Here is a 22,474-nt window from a genome sequence, read left to right as displayed (position 1 = left end):
AGGAAGGAGTCCTTTTGGACCCTTTTGATCGTGGCACTTTGAAGGCGCACCTGCTGATGAATGGTTTTATGGATGGCTATACTTAGTGGATAAGTGAAGAAGAAGATGATGATGAGGACGTCCACATGGCAGGGAATAACGACATGGGGCTAGATGAAGAGATGACCGATCGACAAGAAGACGATGGCGCCGAACATGTCGGCGGGGAAGAGTCCGGAAATGACGACGGTGGCGGAGAAGATTCCGTACACGGCGAAGAAGAGTCCGGACATGGCGGAGAAGAGGCAGTGGTCACGCCGCAGTCTTCGACGCTACTAAGTGCAGTCGTGCAGGACCCTCATGTTCGAGACCTCCTTCGCAAGAGTACGACTAGTGAGAGAGATGCTTCTAGAGAGGAGGCCAAGATGGCGCAACTTGAAGTAGACTTGAGGACTCCATTGTATGATGGTTGCGATCCCGAGGTGACCCGCTTGAGTTTCACGCTCGAACTTCTAAAGACGAAGGCCAAAAACAAACAAACAGACAAAAGCCTCAATGAGCATTTGAAGTTTCTACATAATAAAGTTCTTCCCATGGGGGACCTGTCTCCTACTAGTGTCGAGGAGGCCAAGAAAATCGTTTGCCCTTTTGATGTGCCGCACATTAGGTACCACACATGTATCAACGATTGCATCATTTATCGGGGGGAGCACACGGAAAAAACCAGCTGTCCAGTGTGCAATGCTTCTCGATACAAGAAGGCAGAAAAGAAAGCTCCTCAGAAAGTTGTATGGTACTTTCCGATCACTCCCCGTCTGCAGCGGTACTTCGTAGATCCTAAGGAAGCAAAGCTCATGCGCTGGCACGCGGAGAGGAAGAAACCCGACGATGGAGATGATCCGAGGCTGAGACACCTCGTAGATGGTAGCCAGTGGAGAGCATTCAACGCCGTATTTGGATTTGCTGTAGAAGATCCAAGGAACATCGTGCTTGGTGCGAGTACCGATGGCATGAATCCATTTGGAAACCAGAACACCAACCACAGCACATGGCCCGTGTTTGTATGGATGTACAACCTCCCCCCATGGAAGTGCATGAAGACAAAGTACATACACATGAGCATGCTGATTCAAGGGCCAAAACAACCGGGAAATAGTATTGACCTGTATATGGGGCTTCTGCAAGAGGAGCTAGACACGTTATGGAAAACACTGGCATGGACATGGGATGCCAGCAAAGGAGAATATTTCCATATGAGAGCCGCGCTGATGACGACGGTGCACGACTATCTCCGTTATGGGTACACCTCAGGCCAGGTGTGCCACGGATACTGCAGATGCACGAGGTGCATGGATGATACAACGTCTCGGTAGCTGACGTTAACGAAAGAGGGCGGGTCTGGGAAAATAGTGTACAAGGGGCATCATAGATGGCTCAAGAAGGATGACCCGTGGAGAAAGCGTGGAGATCTATTCAATGGGTTGGCTGAGCTTTGAGGATCTCCACATAAGAGGAGTGACGCCGAAATCAAAGACCTGTTGAGAAACTGGGAACAATGACCCGCGCCGGGAAAGATCAAAAAGGCATCGGAGCTGCTAGCTCTTGAGCATGCATTGGTTTTCCCTTGAAGAGGAAAGAGTGATGCAGCAAAGTAGCGTAAGTATTTCTCTCAGTTTTTGAGAACCAAGGTATCAATCTAGTAGGAGACAACGCTCAGGTCACCTAGTACCTGCACAAACAATCAAGAACCTTACAACCAACGCGATAAAGGGGTTGTCAATCCCTTCACGGCCACTCGCAAAAGTGAGATCTAATAAAGATAGTAAAGTAAATATTTTTGGTATTTTTGTTGTATAGATTGGAAAGTAAAGATTGCAAAATAGTAAACGAGATGCGATGTAAATAAAAGAGATGCAATATAATAAGAAAGAGACCCGGGGGCCATAGGTTTCACTAGTGGCTTCTCTCAAGATAGCATGTATTACAGTGGGTGAACAAATTACTACTGAGCAATTGATAGAAAAGCGCATAGTTATGAGAATATCTAGGCAATAATCATGAATATAGGCATCATGTCCGTGTCAAGTAGATCGAAACGATTCTGCATCTACTACTAATACTCCACACATCGACCGCTATCCAGCATGCATCTAGAATATTAAGTTCATAAGAACAGAGTAACGCATTAAGCAAGATGACATGATGTAGAGGGATAAACTCAAGCAATATGATATAAACCCCATCTTTTTATCCTCAATGGCAACAATACAATACGTGCCTTGCTGCCCCTACTATCACTGGGAAAGGACACCGCAAGACTGACCCAAAGCTAAGTACTTCTCCCATTGCAAGAAAGATCAATCTAGTAGGCCAAACTAAACCGATAATTCGAAGAGACTAGCAAAGATATCAAAGCATGCATATAAAAATTCAGAGAAGAACCAAATAACATTCATAGATAATCTTGTTCATAAACCCACAATTCATTAGATCTCGGCAAACACACTTCAAAAAGTATTACATCGAATAGATCTTCAAGAACGTCGAGGAGAACTTTGCATTGAGAATCAACATCGAATCGACATTTTTAGGGCGCCCCCACCCTTGTGGGCCCCTCGTGGCTCCACCGACCTACTTCCTCCTCCTATATATACCCATGTACACCGAAACCAACCAGGAGCACCATGAAACCCTATTTCCACCGCCGCAACCTTCTGTACCCATGAGATCCCATCTTGGGGCCTTCTACATCATGGAGGGCTTCTACATCAACACCATAGTGTCTCTGATGATGTGTGAGTAGTTTACCTCAGACCTTCGGGTCCATAGTTATTAGCTATATGGCTTCTTCTCTCTCTTTTGATCTCAATACAAAGTTTTCCTCGATCTTCTTGGAGATCTATTCGATGTAACTCTTTTTGTGGTGTGTTTGTCGAGATCCGATGAATTGTGGGTTTATGATCAAGATTATCAATGAACAATATTTGAATCTTCTCCAAATTCCTTTATGTATGATTGGTTATCTTTGCAAGTCTCTTCGAATTATCAGTTTGGTTTGGCCTACTAGATTGATCTTTCTTGCCATGGGAGAAGTGCTTAGCTTTGGGTTCTATCTTGCGTTGCTCGATCCCAGTGACATAAGGGGAAACGACACGTATTGTATTGTTGCCATCGAGGATAAAAAGATGGGGTTTATATCATATTGCTTGAGTTTATCCCTCTACATCATGTCATCTTGCCTAATGCATTACTCTGTTCTTAAGAACTTAATACTCTAGATGCATGCTGGATAGCGGTTGATGTGTGGAGTAATAGTAGTAGATGTAGGCAGGAGTCGGTCTACTTGTCATGGACGTGATGCCTATATAAATGATCATGCCTAGATATTCTCATAATTATGCACTTTTCTATCAATTGCTCGACAGTAATTTGTTCACCCATCGTAATACTTATGCTATCTTGAGAGAAGACACTAGTGAAACCTATGGCCCTCGGGTATATTTTCCATCATATAAGTTTCCAATCTATTTTTACTTTGTAATCTTTACTTTCAATCTTTATCATAAAAATACCCAAAATATTATCATCTCTACCAGATCTCACTTTTGCAAGTGGCCGTGAAGGGATTGACAACCCCTTTATCGCGTTGGTTGCAAGGTTCTTATTTGTTTGTGTAGGTACGATGGACTTGCGTGTGGCCTCCTACTGGATTGATACCTTGGTTCTAAAAAATCGAGGGAAATACTAACGCTATTTTGCTGCCTCACCCTTTCCTCTTCAAGGAAAAAACCAACGCATACTCAAGAGGTACCAAGAAGGATTTCTGATGCCGTTGCCGGGGAGTCTACGCACAAGTCAAGACATACCAAGTACCCATCACAAACACTTATCCCTCGCATTACATTATTTTCCATTTGCCTCTCGTTTTCCTCTCCCCCACTTCACCCTTGCCGTTTTATTCGCCCTCTCTTTCCGTTCGCCTCTTTTTCGCTTGCTTCTTGTTGCCTGTTTACTGATGTCTACTACACAACCTTCTTCTTGTAGACGTTGTTGGGCCTCCAAGTGCAGAGGTTTGTAGGACTGTAGCAAATTTCCTTCAAGTGGATGACCTAAGGTTTATCAATCCGTGGGAAGCGTAGGATGAAGATGGTCTCTCTCAAGCAACCCTGCAACCAAATAACAATGAGTCTCTTGTGTCCCCAACACACCCAATACAATGGTAAATTGTATAGGTGCACTAGTTCGGCGAAGAGATGGTGATACAAGTGCAATATGGATAGTAGATAATGGTTTTTGTAATCTGAAAATATAAAAACAGTAAGGTAACTAATGATAAAAGTGAGCACAAACGCTATTGCAATGTATTGAAACAAGGCCTAGGGTTCATACTTTCATTAGTGCAAGTCCTCTCAACAATAATAACATAATTGGATCATATAACTATCCCTCAACATGCAACAAAGAGTCACTCCAAAGTCACTAATAGTGGAGAACAAACGAGGAGATTATGGTAGGGTACGAAACCAGCTCAAAGTTACCCTTTCTGATCGATCTATTCAAGAGTCCGTAGTAAAATAACACGAGCTATTCTTTCCATTCAATCTATCATAGAGTTCGTACTAGAATAACACCTTAAGACACAAATCAACCAAAACCCTAATGTCACCTAGATACTTCAATGTCACCTCAAGCATCCGTGGGTATGATTATAAGATATGCATCACACAATCTCAGATTCATCTATTGAACCAACACAAAGAACTTCAAAGAGTGCCCCAAAGTTTCTACCAGAGAGCAAGACGAAAACGTGTGCCAACCCCTATGCATAAGTTCACGAGGTCACGGAACTCGCAAGTTGATCACCAAAACATACATCAAGTGGATCACGTGATATCCCATTGTCACCACAGATAAGCACATGCAAGACATACATCAAGTGTTCTCAAATCCTTAAAGACTCAATCCGATAAGATAACTTCAAAGGGAAAACTCAATCCATCACAAGAGAGTAGAGGGAGAGAAACATCATAAGATCCAACTATAATAGCAAAGCTCGCGATACATCAAGATCGTACCACCTCAAGAACACGAGAGGGAGAGAGAGAGAGAGATCAAACACATAGCTACTGGTACATACCTCAGCCCCGAGGGTGAACTACTCCCTCCTCATCATGGAGAGCACCGGGATGATGAAGATGGCCACCGGAGAGGGATTCCCCCCTCCGACAGGGTGCCGGAACGGGTCTAGATTGGTTTTCGGTGGCTACGGAGGCTTCTGGCGGCGGAACTGCCGATCTATTCTGTCCCCCGATGTGTATATGGATATATATATATAGGTGAAAGAAGTCGGTCAGGCGAGCCCCGAGGGTGGGGGGCGCGCCTCCCTGCCTTGTGGCCACCTCGAAGCTTCCTTGACTTCAACTCCAAGTCTCCTGGATCACGCTCCCGAAGGTTTCATTCCGTTTGGACTATGTTTGATATTCCTTTTCTGCGAAACACTGAAATTGGTACTGGGCTCTGGGTTAATAGGTTAGTCCCAAAAAATAATATAAAAGTGCATAATAAAGCCCATAAACATCCAAAACAGATAATATAATAGCATGGAACAATCAAAAATTATAGATAAGTTGGAAAGTGCAACTGGCACATATCATTTGCCCTTATGGCCCTGCCTAAAAATGTTGATCCTTACCTTAAAAGGTTGGAAGAAATTGAAAACAACGTCAGAAGCTTTATGACTTTGCAATTTTAACATAATAATTTCTTTAGAAATGAGCTTAAAGAATAAAAATGCTGTATGGAATACATGAATAAAGAGCTTGATGATATGTCTAAGGAATTTTATGGCTTGAGATCTTAGTTTGCTCATCTTGAAAAATTAATAGCCCAAATTTCGGATAAGCAGGCCACCTTAATCAATAAGATGGCCGCTAAATCCGAAGATCTAGAGGGTAATAAGGATGAAGATCTAAAAGTAATTGATGTGTCCCCGATTAAATCTTTGTTTTGCAATATGAATCTTGATAATGATGGGACTGGAGATGAGCCAACTTTAGTTAAAAGGCGTCCCAATGATTCGGAGTTTTTAGATCTTGATGCAAAAATTGGTAAAAGTGGGATTGAAGAGGTCAAAACTATACATAGAAATGAACCCACTATATTGGATTTCAAGGAATTTAATTAAGATAATTGTTGTTTAATAGATTGTATTTCCTTGTTGCAATCCGTGCTAAATTCTCCGCATGCTTATGGTCAAAATAAACCTTTTACTAAACATATCGTTGATGCTTTAATGCAATCTTATGAAGAAAAGCTTGAATTGGAAGTTTATATCCCTAGAAAACTTTATGATGAGTGGGAACCTACTATTAAAATTAAAATTAAAGATCATGAATGCTATGCTTTGTGTGATTTGGGTGCTAGTGTTTCCACGATTCCAAAAACTTTGTGTGATATGTTAGGTTTCCATGAATTTGATGATTGTTCTTTAAACTTGCACCTTGCGGATTCCACCATTAAGGAACCTATGGGAAGAATTAATGATGTTCTTATTGTTGCAAATAGGAATTATGTGCCCGTAGATTTCATTGTCCTTGATATAGATTGCAATCCTTCATGTCCTATTATTCTTGGTAGACCTTTCCTTAGAACGATAGGTGCAACTATTGATATGAAAGAAGGGAATATTAGATTCCAATTCCCGTTAAGGAAAGCCATGGAACACTTTCCTGGAAATAAAATAAAATTACCTTATGAATCTATTATTAGAACTACTTATGGATTGCCTACCAAAGATGACAATACCTAGATCTATCCTTGCCTTTATGCCTAGCTAGGGCGTTAAACGATAGTGCTTGTTAGGAGGCAACCCAATTTTATTTTTGTTTCTTGTTTTTTGGTTCTTTTAGTAATAAATAATCCATCTAGCTTCTGTTTAGACGTGGTTTTATGTTTTAATTAGTGTTTGTGCCAAGTAGAACCTTTGGAAAGACTTGGGTGAAGTCTTTTTAATCTTGCTGTAAAAAACATAAACTTTAGCGCTCACCAGATTAGCTACAACGTTTTACTGGAGAGTGATATTTAGTTGATCCTTTTTCCAGATGATTAATAGATAAATTCCGCACGTCCATCAATTTATTTTAGAATTTTTGGAGTTCCAGAAGTATGCGTTTGATACAGATTACTACAGATTGTTCTGTTTTTGACAGATTCCGTTTTTCGTGTGTTGTTTGCTTATTTTGATGAATCTATGGCTAGTATAGGAGGTTATGAACCATAGAGAAGTTGGAATAAAGTAGGCTTAACACAAATATAAATAAATAATGAGTTCATTACAGTACCTTGAAGTGGTGTTTTGTTTTCTTTCGCTAACGGAGCTCACGAGATTTTCTGTTAAGTTTTGTGTTGTGAAGTTTTCAAGTTTTGGGTAAAGATTTGATGGATTATGGAACAAGGAGTGGCAACAGCGTAAGCTGGGGGATGACCAAGGCACCCCAAGGTAAAATCCAAGGACAACCAAAAAGCCTAAGCTTGGGGATCACTAGTAGAAAAGGGGGCAACGGTCCAGGCTGGGTCAGCCCATTAGTCCCGGTTCAGGCCAGAACCGGGACCAATGGGGGCATTGGACCCGGTTCGTGATCCCAGGGGGCCGGCCGGGCCACGTTAGCCATTGGTCCCGGTTCATCTGGACCTTTTGGTCCCGGTTGGTGGGACGAACCGGGACCAGTGGGCCTTGTGCCTGGCCCACCACCATTGGTCCCGGTTGGTGGCTTGAACCGGGACCAAAGGCTCCCCTTTAGTCCCGGTTCATGCCACCAACCGGGACCAATGAGGTGCCTATATATACCCCCTTGCGTAAGAGCAGAGCACACTGCTCTGTTTTTTTCTGGCCGAGGGGGAGAGGTCTTGGTGGTGCTCTAGCTCACCTCCTATGCACACAAGGTGTTCGATGGAATGCCCCAGCCACACTAATTAAGCTTTCTCCTCTCCAAGCTCGACCTCCAAGCTCCATTTTCCTCAATATTTGTCTAGGTTTAGCGGTCCGTCACGCCCCGTCCCCGTCTTCACCGCTGTCGATCACCCGCGCCAAGCTCATCGCCGGCACCACCGTGGTGAGCCTCTTGTTCTTATCTTCTTTCTGAAAGGAAAATATTCTTACTTGTATGTTTACATAGATACTTGTATTATTTTCTTACTTTTATTATTGCATATTATATAGTGCGATGGTTTTGGTATCCGCCCCCGACGGCCCTCGTCCGGTCTATGATTCGGATGTGGTATATATATATATTATCTTTATAACTATTGGTTCATTTATTGTTTATGAAAATTATGCCGACCAACGTGACATAGATTTTATTTATGTAGGATGTATGTGAATCGGAAATTCCAACCGACCCTATTGTCGAGAAGTTAAATTTAGTTGAAGAAGAAAACAATTTGTTGAAGGAAAAAATAAAAAAATTGAGGAGGAGAAGATGATATTGGAGTTGCATGTTGCGGATGTCGTCGATGATCACAAGATCAAGATGGATGCGATGCGCTTGAAGATTAGAAAGATTAGAAAATATGCCATTCATACCGAGGCTTGGTATCATTATGTCGTTGGATCAATTGTTACCTTGGTTGCAATTATGATCGCATTTGTTTTCGCATTGAAATGTTTTACATAGTTTCAATGTATGGTTTAATTAATTAGATGCTCTGGAGAGCTATATGTTGTTAGATGAGAACTATGTATGTACTTTTGTTTTAATGTGATAATGAGCTTCTATTAATTTGGACACTTAATTATATATAATGCACGCAGATGAACCGACAATGGATGTACGGTGATAGACACACCTCCGAGTACATTAAGGGCGTGCATGAGTTTCTCAATGCGGCTGAGGCAAACAAGAAGAATGGTTTTATGTGTTGTCCATGCACTGAATGTGGGAATACGAGGTCTTACTCAAACTGGAAAATCCTTCACTCCCACCTGCTTTACAAGGGTTTCATGCCACACTATAATGTTTGGACGAGGCACAGAGAAATAGGGGTTATGATGGAAGACGGCGAAGAAGATGAGTACGATGACAACTATGTGCCCCCTGAATACGGTGATGCTGCAACGGGGGGATCTGGTGAAGATCAAGAGGAACCAGACGATGTTCCCAATGATGCTGCAACGGGTGAAGCTGCTGAAGATCAAGAGGAACTAGACGATGTGCCCGATGATGATGATCTCCGCCGGGTCATTGTCGATGCAAGGACGCAATGCGAAAGTCAAAAGGAGAAGCTGAAGTTCGATCGCATGTTAGAGGATCACAAAAAAGGGTTGTACCCCAATTGCGAAGATGGCAACACAAAGCTCGGTACCGTACTGGAATTGCTGCAGTGGAAGGCAGAGAATGCTGTGGCTGACAAAGGATTTGAGAAGCTACTGAAAATATTGAAGAAGAAGCTTCCAAAGGATAACGAATTGCCCGACAGTACATACGAAGCAAAGAAGGCCGTATGCCCTCTAGGATTGGAGGTGGAGAAGATACATGCATGCCCTAATGACTGGATCCTCTACCGCGGTGCATACAAGGATCTGAACGCATGCCTGGTATGCGGTGCATTGCGGTATAAGATCAGACGAGATGACCCTGGTGATGTTGACGGCGAGCCCCCCAAGAAGAGGGTTCCTGCGAAGGTGATGTGGTATGCTCCTATAATACCACGGTTGAAATGTCTGTTCAGAAACGAAGAGCATGCCAAGTTGATGCGATGGCACAGTGAGGACCGGAAGAAAGACGGGAAGTTAAGAGCACCCGCTGACGGGTCGTAGTGGAGAAAAATCGAGAGAAAGTACTGGGATGAGTTTGCAAAGGACCCAAGGAATGTATGGTTTGCTTTAAGGGCGGATGGCATTAATCCTTTCGGGGAGCAGAGCAGCAATCAAAGCACCTGGCCCGTGACTCTATGTATGTATAACCTTCCTCCTTGGATGTGCATGAAGCGGAAGTTCATTATGATGCCAGTTCTCATCCAAGGCCCTAAGCAACCCGGCAATGACATTGATGTGTACCTAAGGCCATTAGTTGAAGAACTTTTACAGCTGTGGAATGGAAACGGTGTACGTACGTGGGATGAGCACAGACAGGAGGAATTTAACCTAAAGGCGTTGATGTTCGTGACCATCAACGATTGGCCCACTCTTAGTAACCTTTCAGGACAGACAAACAAAGGATACCACGCATGCACGCACTGTTTAGATGACACTAAAAGTATATACCTGGACAAATGCAGGAAGAATGTGTACCTGGGCCATCGTCGATTTCTTCCGACCAACCATCAATGTCGAAAGAAAGGCAAGCATTTCAAAGGCGAGGCAGATCACCAGAAGAAGCCCGCCATGTGTACTGGTGATCACGTACTTGCTATGGTCAATGATTTACACGTAATCTTTGGAAAGGGTCCCGGCGGACTAGCTGTTCCGAATGACGCTGAGGGACACACACCCATGTGGAAGAAGAAATCTATATTTTGGAACCTACCCTACTGGAAAGACCTAGAGGTCCGCTCTTCAATCGACGTGATGCACGTGACGAAGAACCTTTGCGTGAACCTGCTAGGCTTATTGGGCGTGTATGAGAAGACAAAAGATACACCTGAGGCACGGGAGGACCTGCAACGTTTGCACGAAAAAGACGGCATGCCTTCGAAGCAGTATAAAGGTCCTGCCAGCTACGCTCTTACGAAAGAAGAGAAAGAAATCTTCTTTGAATGCCTGCTCAGTATGAAGGTCACGACTAGCTTCTCGTCGAATATAAAGGGAATAATAAATATGCCAGAGAAAAAGTTTCAGAACCTAAAGTCTCATGACTGCCATGTGATTATGACGCAACTGCTTCCAGTTGCATTGAGTGGGCTTCTACCGGAAAACGTCCGATTAGCCATTGTGAAGCTATGTGCATTCCTCAATGCAATCTCTCAGAAGGTGATCGATCCAGAAATCGTACCAAGGCTAAGGAGTGATGTGGCGCAATGTCTTGTCAGTTTCGAGCTGGTGTTCCCACCATCCTTCTTCAATATCATGAAGCACGTCCTAGTTCATCTAGTCGACGAGATTGTCATCCTGGGGCCCGTATTTCTACACAATATGTTCCCCTTTGAGAGGTTCATGCGAGTCCTGAAGAAATATGTCTGTAACCGCACTAGGCCAGAAGCCACTACAGGAATCAGACAGTTTGCCGTCAGGCTAGTACAGACGGCAAAGACTTTGCCGTCACCTGGCCGACGGCAAAGTGTGACGGCAAAGGCAAAGTTGGCAAAGAGTACTTTGCCGCCAGTTCTTTATCGGGCAGACGGCAAAGTCGTTGCCGTCAGCCAACCATAAATTTGCCGTCTCCGGCGGAAATACCAGACGGCAAAGCACGCGGTCTTTGCCGTCAGTCAAACGTGTGTTTTGCCGTCATCAGGACAGAATAGTAGACGACAAAGATTGTATTCTATTTTTTCTAAATGACGTCAGCTCAAAGCATCTCGCCGGACACATGCATTTTTTAGTCTCATATAACCGTAAGCGTAAGCCAAATCATCACATACATTTTTAGTCTCACAATATTTCATTTGTGCCATTTCTAGTAGTGCGACAATCATCTGTGAATATATAACAAAATCTGATTACAAGTTACAGATTGTGTCAGCTTCGATCCTTCAAAAACAAAAACGCCAGAGAACTGCGGCCTAAGCCGGCTGCCTTCCGAGCAACGGGTAGGACCGGAGACACCCCATCGCCGGGGCGCTTAGTGAAGGAGGACCCGGTCGAGGCTGGCGGGGCGCGCGTGGTGACGGAGGATGCGTTCAGGGCCGGCGCGCGTCGCGACGGAGGAGGCCGGCGGGGCACGTGCGGCGACGAAGGACGCGGTCAGGGCCGGAGCGCGTGGCGACAGAGGACGAGGTCGAGGCCGGCGGAGCACGCGTGGTGACGAAGGACGTGGTCGGGGCCGGCGTGTGGCGATGAAGGACGCGGTCGTGGACAGCGTGGCGTGCGTGGCAAAAGAGGACATAGTCGGGGCCGGCGCATGGGCGGAGGCGGGTGGACGCGGGTAGCGCGCGGACGGCGAGCCGAGGCGGGTGGATGCGGGCGGCGTGTGGACGACGAGTGGATGCGATTGGCCGCGCGGGAGGTGCGCGGACGCGGGCGGACAGCGGAGGCGAGCGGAGGCGGGTAGACCCGGGTGGCCAGCGGAGGTGAGCGAAGGCGGGCGGCGCACAGACATGGGCAGCAGCTTTCTGGTGAGGCGAGCGGTGGCGGCTAGCGCGAGCGGAGAGAGACGGGCGTGGGAAGAGAGATGGGGGAGAGGATAAGATGGGTGAGGCGAGGGATGGGCAGAGAGAGGGGTGGGCCAGAGGGTGGGGACGCGCCTGGGTGCGTGCGTCATGAGGTGAGAGAGAGGCCGGTTGGGAGTCTTTGGATGCTGCAGATGATGCCAGCTCATCGATCCAGGAGACCGATCCGCGTGTTGTGTTTCTTTGCTTTGCCGTCTGCTTTTTTTATTACAGACGGCAAAGTATGCTCTTTGCCGTCTGTACAAAAAAAGCAGACGTGAAATATCTTTGCCGTGTGTGTTTTTAATTACAGACGGCAAAGTATGCTCTTTGCCATCTGTATTTTTTTCGCAGACGGCAAAGTCTGTTTTGCCGTTAGTAAATTTTTAGCAAACGGCAAAGTGAGCCGTTTGCCGTCTGCAGTTGATGGCAAAATTGGTCTTTGCCGTCAGGCCCGACCAAAAACGGATGGCAAAGACAGCCACAGACGGCAAATTAGCTGATTCCTGTAGTGGAAGCATCTCCATGGGCCATCAAACGGAGGATGCTATCGGGTTTTGTGTTGACTTCATTCCTGACCTTAAGAAGATAGGTCTCCCTAAATCGCGGTATGAGGGGAGACTGACTGGAAAAGGCACTCTTGGAAGTGACTCAATAATATGTAGGGACGGATATTCTTGGTCTCAAGCACACTACACAGTTCTACAGAACTCTACCTTGGTGACCCCGTATGTCGATGAACACAAGAACAGTCTGCGCTCCAAACACCCGGAGCAGTGCGACGACTGGATTACATGTGAAGACATCAGGACTTTTAGCAGTTGGTTGGAAACACGTCTCAGAGGTGACAACACTGTTTGTGATGAGCTGTACTTGTTGTCCAAGGGACCATCTTTGACTGTATTGACTTACAAAGGATAGGAGATAAATGGGAATACATTTTACACGATCGCCCAAGATCAAAAGAGCACCAACCAAAACAACGGTGTCCGCTTTGATGCAGCAACCGAGAGTGGAAAGGACACATATTATGGTTACATAGTGGACATATGAGAACTTGACTATGGACATGATTTTAAGGTCCCTTTGTTTAAGTGCAAATGGGTCAATCTGTCAGGCGGTGGGGTACAGGTAGACCCACAGTACGGAATGACAACAGTGGATCTGAAAAATCTTGGGTACACTGACGAACCGTTCGTCCTAGCCAATGATGTGGCACAGGTTATCTATGTGCAGGACATGTCTACCAAACCGAGAAAAAGAAAAGATAAGAAAGCGAATACATCATACGATGAGCCAAAGCGCCACATAGTTCTTTCAGGAAAAAGGGATATCCTGGGAGTGGAGGGCAAGACAGACATGTCTGAAGATTATGAAAAGTTTCATGAAATTCCTCCCTTCAATGTCAAGGCTGACCCAAGCATCCTGATAAACGATGAAGATTATCCATGGTTACGGCGCAATAAGCAAATGACACAAGCGAAGAAAAAGTGAAGACTTTCTCCAGCAACTATTATGATGATACCATGCCAACTTTGTAACACACGAGTATGCTATGCCAACTTTTTCAGAGTTCATTTGAAACCTATGAATTTAGGTGGAATTTTCTCTATAGGTGCATCTATGTTCATTTTTTTAGTAAAGTTAATCACAAATTTCAAAGAATTCAAATTTTAACTATTCAAATTTGAAAACTAATGACACTAACAAAAAGTTTATAATTTTTCTAAAACTAATGGCACTAACAAAAAGTTTATAATTTTGCTGACCTAAAAGCAAAAAGAATTAAAAAATAAAGCAAAAAACAAAAGAAAATAAATAATACAGAAAACAAAACAAAAAAACTGAAAAAATATAAAAATAGCAACAATAAGTATTTTGTTGTAAGTAGAAACAAAATAAAATAAATAAAGCAATAGAGAAAACAAAAAACTAAAAAAGTGTTTTCAAATTTGAAAACTAATGGCACTAACACAAAGTTTATAATTTTTCTAAAACTAAAAGCAAAAAGAATAAAAAATAAAGCAAAATTACCAAATTGGGTATAATGATAAAACACAGTAATATTAAATAGGAGGAAAAAGAATGACTCAAAAATCAGTTTTTATAGTAAAGTTATTCATAAACTAGTGATTCACACAAATTTTAAAAAATTCAAATTTAAACTATTCAAATTTTAAAACTAATGGCACTAACAGAAAGTTTATAATTTTTGTGACCTAAAAGAAAAAAATCACTAAAAAACTATAAGTATTTAGTTCTAAGTACAAATGAAAAAACAAATAGTAAAAAAATGCCACCTACTGGGCCACCACGGCCTGAATACGACTAGAAGCCCATCCATGGGCCAGGATTCAGGCCCGCAGAAGGCCCAGCAGGCCTACAGGCATAGCGGTGTGAGATTAGGCCCAAAGGTCTGCAGTTCTGAGGAGTTCGATGGAGAGGGCGGGGCAGCGCTTATAAACAGGTGTGGCCGCTCCTCAGCTAGTGAGGTGGGACTAAACATCCCACCGCACCGCGGCTTTGGCAGGCACATGCCTTTGGTCCCGGTTGATGGCACCAACCGGGACTAAAGGGGGCATTGGTCACGGTTCGTGGCACAAACCGTGACAATGCCCCCCTTTAGTCCCGGTTGGTGCCACTAACCGGGCCAAAGGCCGCCGCTTCCCGCCCTTTGGGCTGCTGAAAGAGGCCTTTGGTCTCGGTTGGTGGCACCAACCGGGACTAAAGGTGGCATTGGTCCCGGTTGGTGCCACGAACCGGGACCAATGCTTCGTCTATATAACTAGCACTTGTGAAAATTTGCATTCAGTTCGTCTTCCCCGCCCGGACGCCGTCGCCACCCCGCGCCGCCCCGACTCCGTCGCCGCGCGCCACCCGGCGCCCTCGCGGTCACCTTCCCGCGCCGCCCCGACGCCATCGCCGCCCCGCGTCGCGCCCCTACGCCGTCGCCGCCCCGCGTCGCCACCCCGACGCCGTCGCCGCCCCGCCTCTGCCTCGCCGTCGCCGCCCCGCGCTGCCGTCGCCTCTCGCTTTGGTCAGGGCCGGCACTGCCCCCTCTTCCCCCCTGTTTTTTTTTGCAAATTCATATATGTTTTTTCCTGATTATATGTATATGTATAGTATATGTATGTGTGTATATGTATGCAAAAGATAGATAGTATTTTTTTCTGTTCATAGATTTTTTGGTGATATTGATTATTGTAAATATGCAAATGTTTGCATATTCATATGAACAATGAATTAGGCAAAACCTTTACTTTTTTTCTAAAATTTCTATTTGAACATTATTTAAAAAAAAACAAGCAATACTACTTCATGTATTTTTAAGAAGGAAGAAGAAGAAAAAGAATGAGAGGAAAAGGAAATAAGAAGAGGAAGAAAGGAGAAGAAAAGGGGAGAGGAAGACGAGGAGAAATAAATAAGAAGAAGAAAAAAGAAGAAAAAGAAGAGGAGAAGAAGAAAGGAATAGAGGAGAAGAAGAGAAAAATATCTCCTCTTTTTTTCTACTTTTTTTTCTTCGACATGTGTGGGGGGTCGATATACCCCCTCCCGATAACTTCAACACGAGGGGGGGGCGATATACCCCCTCTCCGATAATATTATTTTCCCATGTATGTATGTCGTGTCGATATAAACTCCCGATAACTTCAACCACTACAAGAAATATGTCAACTTATGACCTTCTGTCAGTGACCCTCGAAGAATTGGTCATAAATTTATGACCATTTTAGACCAATTGGTCAAAAGCTGTTCAGGGAGCTCCAAAACCCTAAACCATTGCGATCATTTTGGTCAGAAAGGTCGTAATTTCCTTACACGAAATGGTCACAAAGCAAACAGTTCTAGTCCGCTGCCTTATTTCTAGTTGTTAATGACCAACATAGATGGTCATAGCCTTGTAGATTGTGGTGGGTTGTGATGACTAGGCGCCATCTCATCAGTTTTGCCTATGTGTCATGTCCATGTGGCAGTTTCTGCCCTAGGTTGTGAAGCAACCTATATTTCTATCATTCCCAAAATTCCCAAAAAAATCTCATAAATTCTTTGGGGCATATCTTCATCAAATATGTAAAAATACTTCCTTGCCTAGCTCAAAACTAATTCAACAATATTCATTTTCCTATTCTGTTCACAATAACACTTTATGAAGGAAGTGCTATTTATATATTCTTGATTGCACTCAGAATTTTTGGGCACTCTTTCCTATCCAAATCATTACCGCATGATAAAATTCAGCTCCATTTGCCTAGCAAATCTTCCTCGGCAAATTTCCAAAGTTTTTGTCCACCTAGAAGCATTGTGAAGGAAGTACCTTTTTTATATCTCTAAATGACATGAAATTTGTACAGTTCCTTCATATGCCCAAATTATCACCCTCCTCCAAATTGCATCTCAGTCAAATCATCTATGTGAGCCCAGGTTCAATTTATATTTTATGGCCGAATTGGCACGTTGCAAAGCAAGTGTTATATAGACCCCTCCTATTACCCTCAAACTTTTCGGGCACTCTTCCATACCCAAATCATTGCCACATGATAATATTTAGCTCAATTTTCCTAGTAAATCTTCCTCGGGAAATTTCCAAAGTTTCTACCTCGAGAGAAGCTTTGTGAAGTAAGTACTAGCTAGGCTTACCCAAATGATCTGAAAATTTACCAGCGCATGACCGTACCTAAGTAACTTACCTACACCAATTTTGAGCTCATTTCATTCAACCAATCTCTCTCACTAGTTTTCCCAAGTTTCTGTCCACAAAAGAGCATTGTGAAGGAAGTACTACTTTGGCATGTCCAAATGGTATCAATTTTCTACAATGCTTTCCTATTCCCAAATAACCATCCTCCACAAAATTTCAGCTCACTCCATTCATTATTTTGAGCCCAGCTTCAACATTCATATTTTTGTCCAGCGTGGTACTTTGTAAAGCAAGTACCACCTAGGATCCTCCTTTTGAGCTAAAAATTTGTTAAGACATTCTCCTTAGTACATGATCATCCTCAGCTAAAACTCACGCCCATTGGCCATGTGCATTTCCCGTACCGCTAATCAAACACGTGGCTGCTAATTCATGTTTGAGCATCGATCGGTCTCCTCGTGAGAATCTTATGTTGTAATTTTCTTCCTAGCACCAACCTGGGGAGTGCCCAACCCACTAGACATGCCTAGGCCGCCCAGAACACATGGCAACATTACGGTCACACGGTGACCACACGACAGGCATGCGAGTTTACGCGCTCTAGAGTTGGGGCCCTCGGCCACCGCCCAAACCTCGACGTATCGCCACCAAACCATGTATTTATGATTAAATAGGTCCTTATGTAACTAGAAATGATTTTTGAAAAAATAAATAGCAAACTATGAGGCAGCTGCAGTTTAAATTTGACCCGCTTCCAACTGAATCGGCGGAAATTTGTCTTTTTCACGAGAGGTGGATCAAAATTTTTTACACCCAATCATTTGGTCAATTGTGCATTAAATATGGCCTAGTATTTTATAAAAATTATTTGGTCCAATTTTGCAACATTTATTTGGTAGTTCCTTCACAAAAAACCTCCTTTCGGGCACTCGAAAAATGGAAAATGGTTTTTTCGTCCAACGAAAATGAAAACTTCCTTAGGCAACATTGTTTGCCATTCCAATATGCACCCTTGTGCACAATATGAGATCATTTGAACAAACTATGCCATGAATGAGGCCATAAGATTGATCATTTGGCTTGAAAGCCATTGATCTCCACACGTGACAGCTCGTTTCTGAGAACACTTTTTAAAAATAATTGCCGTATTACAAGTTTGTTATTTTTCCTGGGAACTTGGCCACATATAATGACACAATGTGAAGGTTTCCCAATTTTTTGATTTTTTTTGAATTTTTTATGCCCGTTTCAAAATGCGGTCAAAACGACGGGAATGACCGTTCCTAGCTAGTGGTTGAATCTTGGATTTTTTTGGTGTTTCTCTGATTAAATAGGTACTTATTTAACTAGAAATGATTTTTGTAAAAAATAAATAGCAAACTATGATGCAGCTGCAGTTCAAATTTGACCCGCTTCCTACTGAATTGACGGAAATTTGTCTTTTTCACGAGAGGTGGATCAAAACTTTGTACACCCAACCATTTTGTCAATTGTGCATTAAATATGGCCTAGTATTTTAGAAAAATGATTTGGTCCAATTTTGCAACAATTATTTGGGAGGTCCTTCACAAAAAAAATCTCCTTTTGGGCACTCAAAAAATGGAAAATGGTTCTTTGGTCCAAAGAAAATGAAAACTTCCTTAGGCAACATTGTTTTCCATTCCAATATGCACCCTTGTGCATAATATGAGATCATTTGAACAAACTATGCCATGAATGTGGCCAGAAGATTGATCATTTGGCTTGAAAGCCATTGATCTCCACATGTGATAGCTCGTTTCTGAGAACACTTTTTAAAAATAATTGCCGTATTACAAGTTTGTTATTTTTCCTGGGAACTTGGCCACATATAATGACACAATGCGAAGGTTTCCCAATTTTTTGATTTTTTTTTGAATTTTTTATGCCCGTTTCAAAATGCGGTCAAAACGGCGGGAATGACCGTTCCTAGCTAGTGGTTGAATCTTGGAATTTTTTTGGTGTTTCTCTGATTAAATAGGTACTTATGTACCTAGAAATGATTTTTGTAAAAAATAAATAGCAAACTATGATGCAGCTGCAGTTCAAATTTGACCCGCTTCCTACTGAATCGAAGGAAATTTGTCTTTTTCATGAGAGGAGGATCAAAACTTTTTACACCCAACCATTTGGTCAATTGTGCATTAAATATGGCCTAATATTTTAGAAAAATGATTTGGTCCAATTTTGCAACAATTATTTGGGAGGTCCTTCACAAAAAACCCTCCTTTCGGGCACTCGGAATATGGAAAATGAATTTTCCGTGCAAAGAAAATAAAAACTCCCTTAGGAAACAATGTTTGGAATTCCAATATGCACCCTTGTGCACAACATGAGATCATTTGAACAAACTATGCCATGAATGTGGCCATAAGATTGATCATTTGGCTTGAAAGCCATGAATCTTCACGCATGATAGCTCATTTCTGAGAACACTTTTTTTAAAATAATTGTCGTATTACAAGTTTATTATTTTTCCTGGAAACTTGGCCACATATAATGACACAATGTGAAGGTTTCCCAATTTTTTGATTTTTTTGAATTTTTTATACCCGTTTCAAAATGCGGTCGAAACGGCGGGCTTGACCGTTCCCAGCTAGTGGTTGAATCTTGGAAAACTTTTGATGTTTCTTTGATTAAATAGATACTTATGTACCTAGAAATGATTTTTCGAAAAAATAAAGAGCAAACTATGAGACAGTTGTAGTTCAAATTTGACCCGCTCCGTACTGAATCAGCAGGAATTTGTCTTTTTCACGGGAGGTGGATCGAAACTTTTGACACACAACCATTTGGTCAATCGTGCATTAAATTTGTCCTAGTATTTTAGAAAATTGATTTTGTCTAATTTTGCAACAAATATATGGTAGGTCCTTCACAAAAGAACTCATTTCGGGCACTCAGAAAATGGAAAATTGATTTTTCGTGCAAAGGAAATAAAAACTCCCTTTGTCAATATTGTTTGCAAATCCAAGATGTAAACTTGTGCACAATATGATATCATTTGAACAAATATTTGATAGGACTTTCATAAAAAAACCTCATTTTGAGCATTGAAAAATGGAATGAAATTTTTATCTTGAATTGATCACGACTAATTTATATGGTCATAAGGTCATCAAATGGTTTGCTACGTTCTGATTGGTCCATGAGCATATCACGCAGATCATGCATCAACCGCCGTAGGATGTTTCCGGATCCAACGGCAGCCCTCACCCCCTCAGCCAACCGCAGCCCAACTACCCAAACCCTAACCCAGACCCGCACTCCTCCTCCCTCGGCTCCTCGCCACCGCCACCTCCTCCCCCTTCCAGACCGCGACAGAGCGAGAGCTCGCATCCTCCCTTACAGATCGCTGCCGCCACCTCCCTTCCGGCGGAGCTCGCCGCCGTCCATGGCCTCCTCCACGCACTTTCTCACCCCTCCCCTTTCCTCACCAGGAGGGAGAGAAGAACCCGAGGGAGGGAGATCCAACGCGATCTAGCCTCGACCTCCACTGCCTCAGCCTCGCGCCTCGCTGGAGTAGCTCTGCCGTCGGCCGAAGTTGCGTAGGTCACCGTGTTCACCCGCTCTTGTTCCTCCCTCCGTTTATCTCTTCCTTTTTCTCTCAAGTCTCAACCCCCCTCTGTACTTCTCTTTGCAAGGAGGCCGCCATGGACTTCCCCGTCCCGCCGCCCGCCGGACCTCCCTGGCTGTCTTCCTCCACTGCATCCAGTCGCTCCTCGAACGCACCAAGTCCCCCTACATCAAGCGCCGCCCTCGCCCAGAGGCATCGAGCGTTGGTGCTCTTCTGCCTCATCCGGTGGATGACACCCAGCGCACTCACGCGCGTGGGATCAAGGGCGTTGACCGCGCCCCTGCCTGGGCAGATCGCCAGCGCCTCCCGGCTCGATCCCCTGCTTGACCGCTCGCATGGTACGCTCCCTCCGTCCCCTCTCCTCGAGTTGTACCAGACAGTAGAGCCTTCACTCTGTCAAGATGTACCAAGCAGTGAGAAACAAGTGTATTTGCTAAGTAACGCTAAGAAGACAAAATGCCTACTGCATATGTTTATGAACTTTATCCTGGTTTTACAGTAGTACTAGCAAGTTTTTCAAAGAGCTTAGTTATTGTGCATTTGCATCACAGTAAGCTAATAAGCCATAAATTTAGGACGTGAAGCCATTAAAAGATCAAGCATTAACAGCAGAATGGCTCTTAGCAGCCCAATATGCGAATAACCACACATGAAGTTTCCATATACTACATCTCCAAGCAAGTACTTGAACTAAAATAATCCCAAAACAGATCTTATAGCTTCTACTCGTCAATGGCAAGGAAATTCCAAGAATTGAGATATTATAAAGAAAGTTAAGTGCGATTTCACAAACATGCATAAACGTTTACGTGCTGTTCAGCAATATAGATGTTATTTTCTTTGAACTGTGAGCCACTGACATCACCAATTGTTATTTGTATAGACTGATGGATTAGAACCATATGTTCCATAGGCACCAGGCGTTACAACATATGTCTGACTTCCAGTGTTGGCACCAGGTTTGTATGCTGTGGCTGAGTATTTGACTGGGGGTGCAACAGCTGAACTTACAGGTGGATACATGCTTCGAGGTGAAGGAGCTTGAGGAAACGCAGCATTGCCCATGAAATGGTGAAGGACTTGTTTTAGTCCTGATATATCTGATGAAATAGTACTTCTCTACTTCACTGTTTAATCAGGCGATGCAGAATCCCAGTTCCAGAATGTTTTTCAAACTATATTTGCTAGAAAAATGATCTTATATTATTTACATGGGTCAATCTCGACCATCATGACTCCTAAGTTAATAAGGTTGGTTGTGTGCTCTCCTTGCAGCAGCCTGAGCTCCGGCGAGGTTGATCTGGACGGCTCGGCAGCGTCACCGGCGGTGAGAACCCCCTCCCTTTGCGGCTATGGACGAACTGGTTTGCGTGTTGCCTCCTGCCTTTTGTGCTCGCGTTGCGGTGATTAGGTTAATGAAAATTGAACTAGTTAACTACTGTAAGCGATTCTGCAATTGTTTGTGGATCTGGTAGCAAGCTGTATGAACCATAGTTAGCTGCTTTAGATAACTACAACTTATTAGGTTAATAACAATTAGTAGGACTTCATCACATTTCTTCTGTAGTTCCCTTTAGCTGCTTTAGATAACCATAGGTCTTATGTAGTTGTAGCTGGACTATTAATTTGGTACTCCATCACATCGGTGTGGGTTTTGGCAGTACGAGTGTACTGCCACAATGTCACCAGCTGGTGCAATTGCAACCAGTAGAAATGAGAATATAGTATTGGCAATTTGGCATAATATACACCTGAGTCGGATAAGACTTAGGACAATGTCCTTCGAGGCTGCAGAAGGTTAGTTGCTAGTTGCTACCATGTGCATAGGATAAGATCAGATGCTGCTGCTGCAGGATAGTTATCCTCTTCGTATGGCAATATGCTTATTTTCCTTGGTTCCAACTACGCAGCGAATTCTCTTTCAAAAAAATGTGGCGCATGCATGAGGATCAATCATGTTG

Source organism: Triticum urartu, chromosome 6A, assembly GCF_056163025.1.
Source record: "Triticum urartu cultivar PI428250 chromosome 6A, HENAU_Tu73, whole genome shotgun sequence".
Lineage (NCBI taxonomy): Eukaryota > Viridiplantae > Streptophyta > Magnoliopsida > Poales > Poaceae > Triticum > Triticum urartu.
This window is presented reverse-complemented; position numbering follows the sequence as displayed.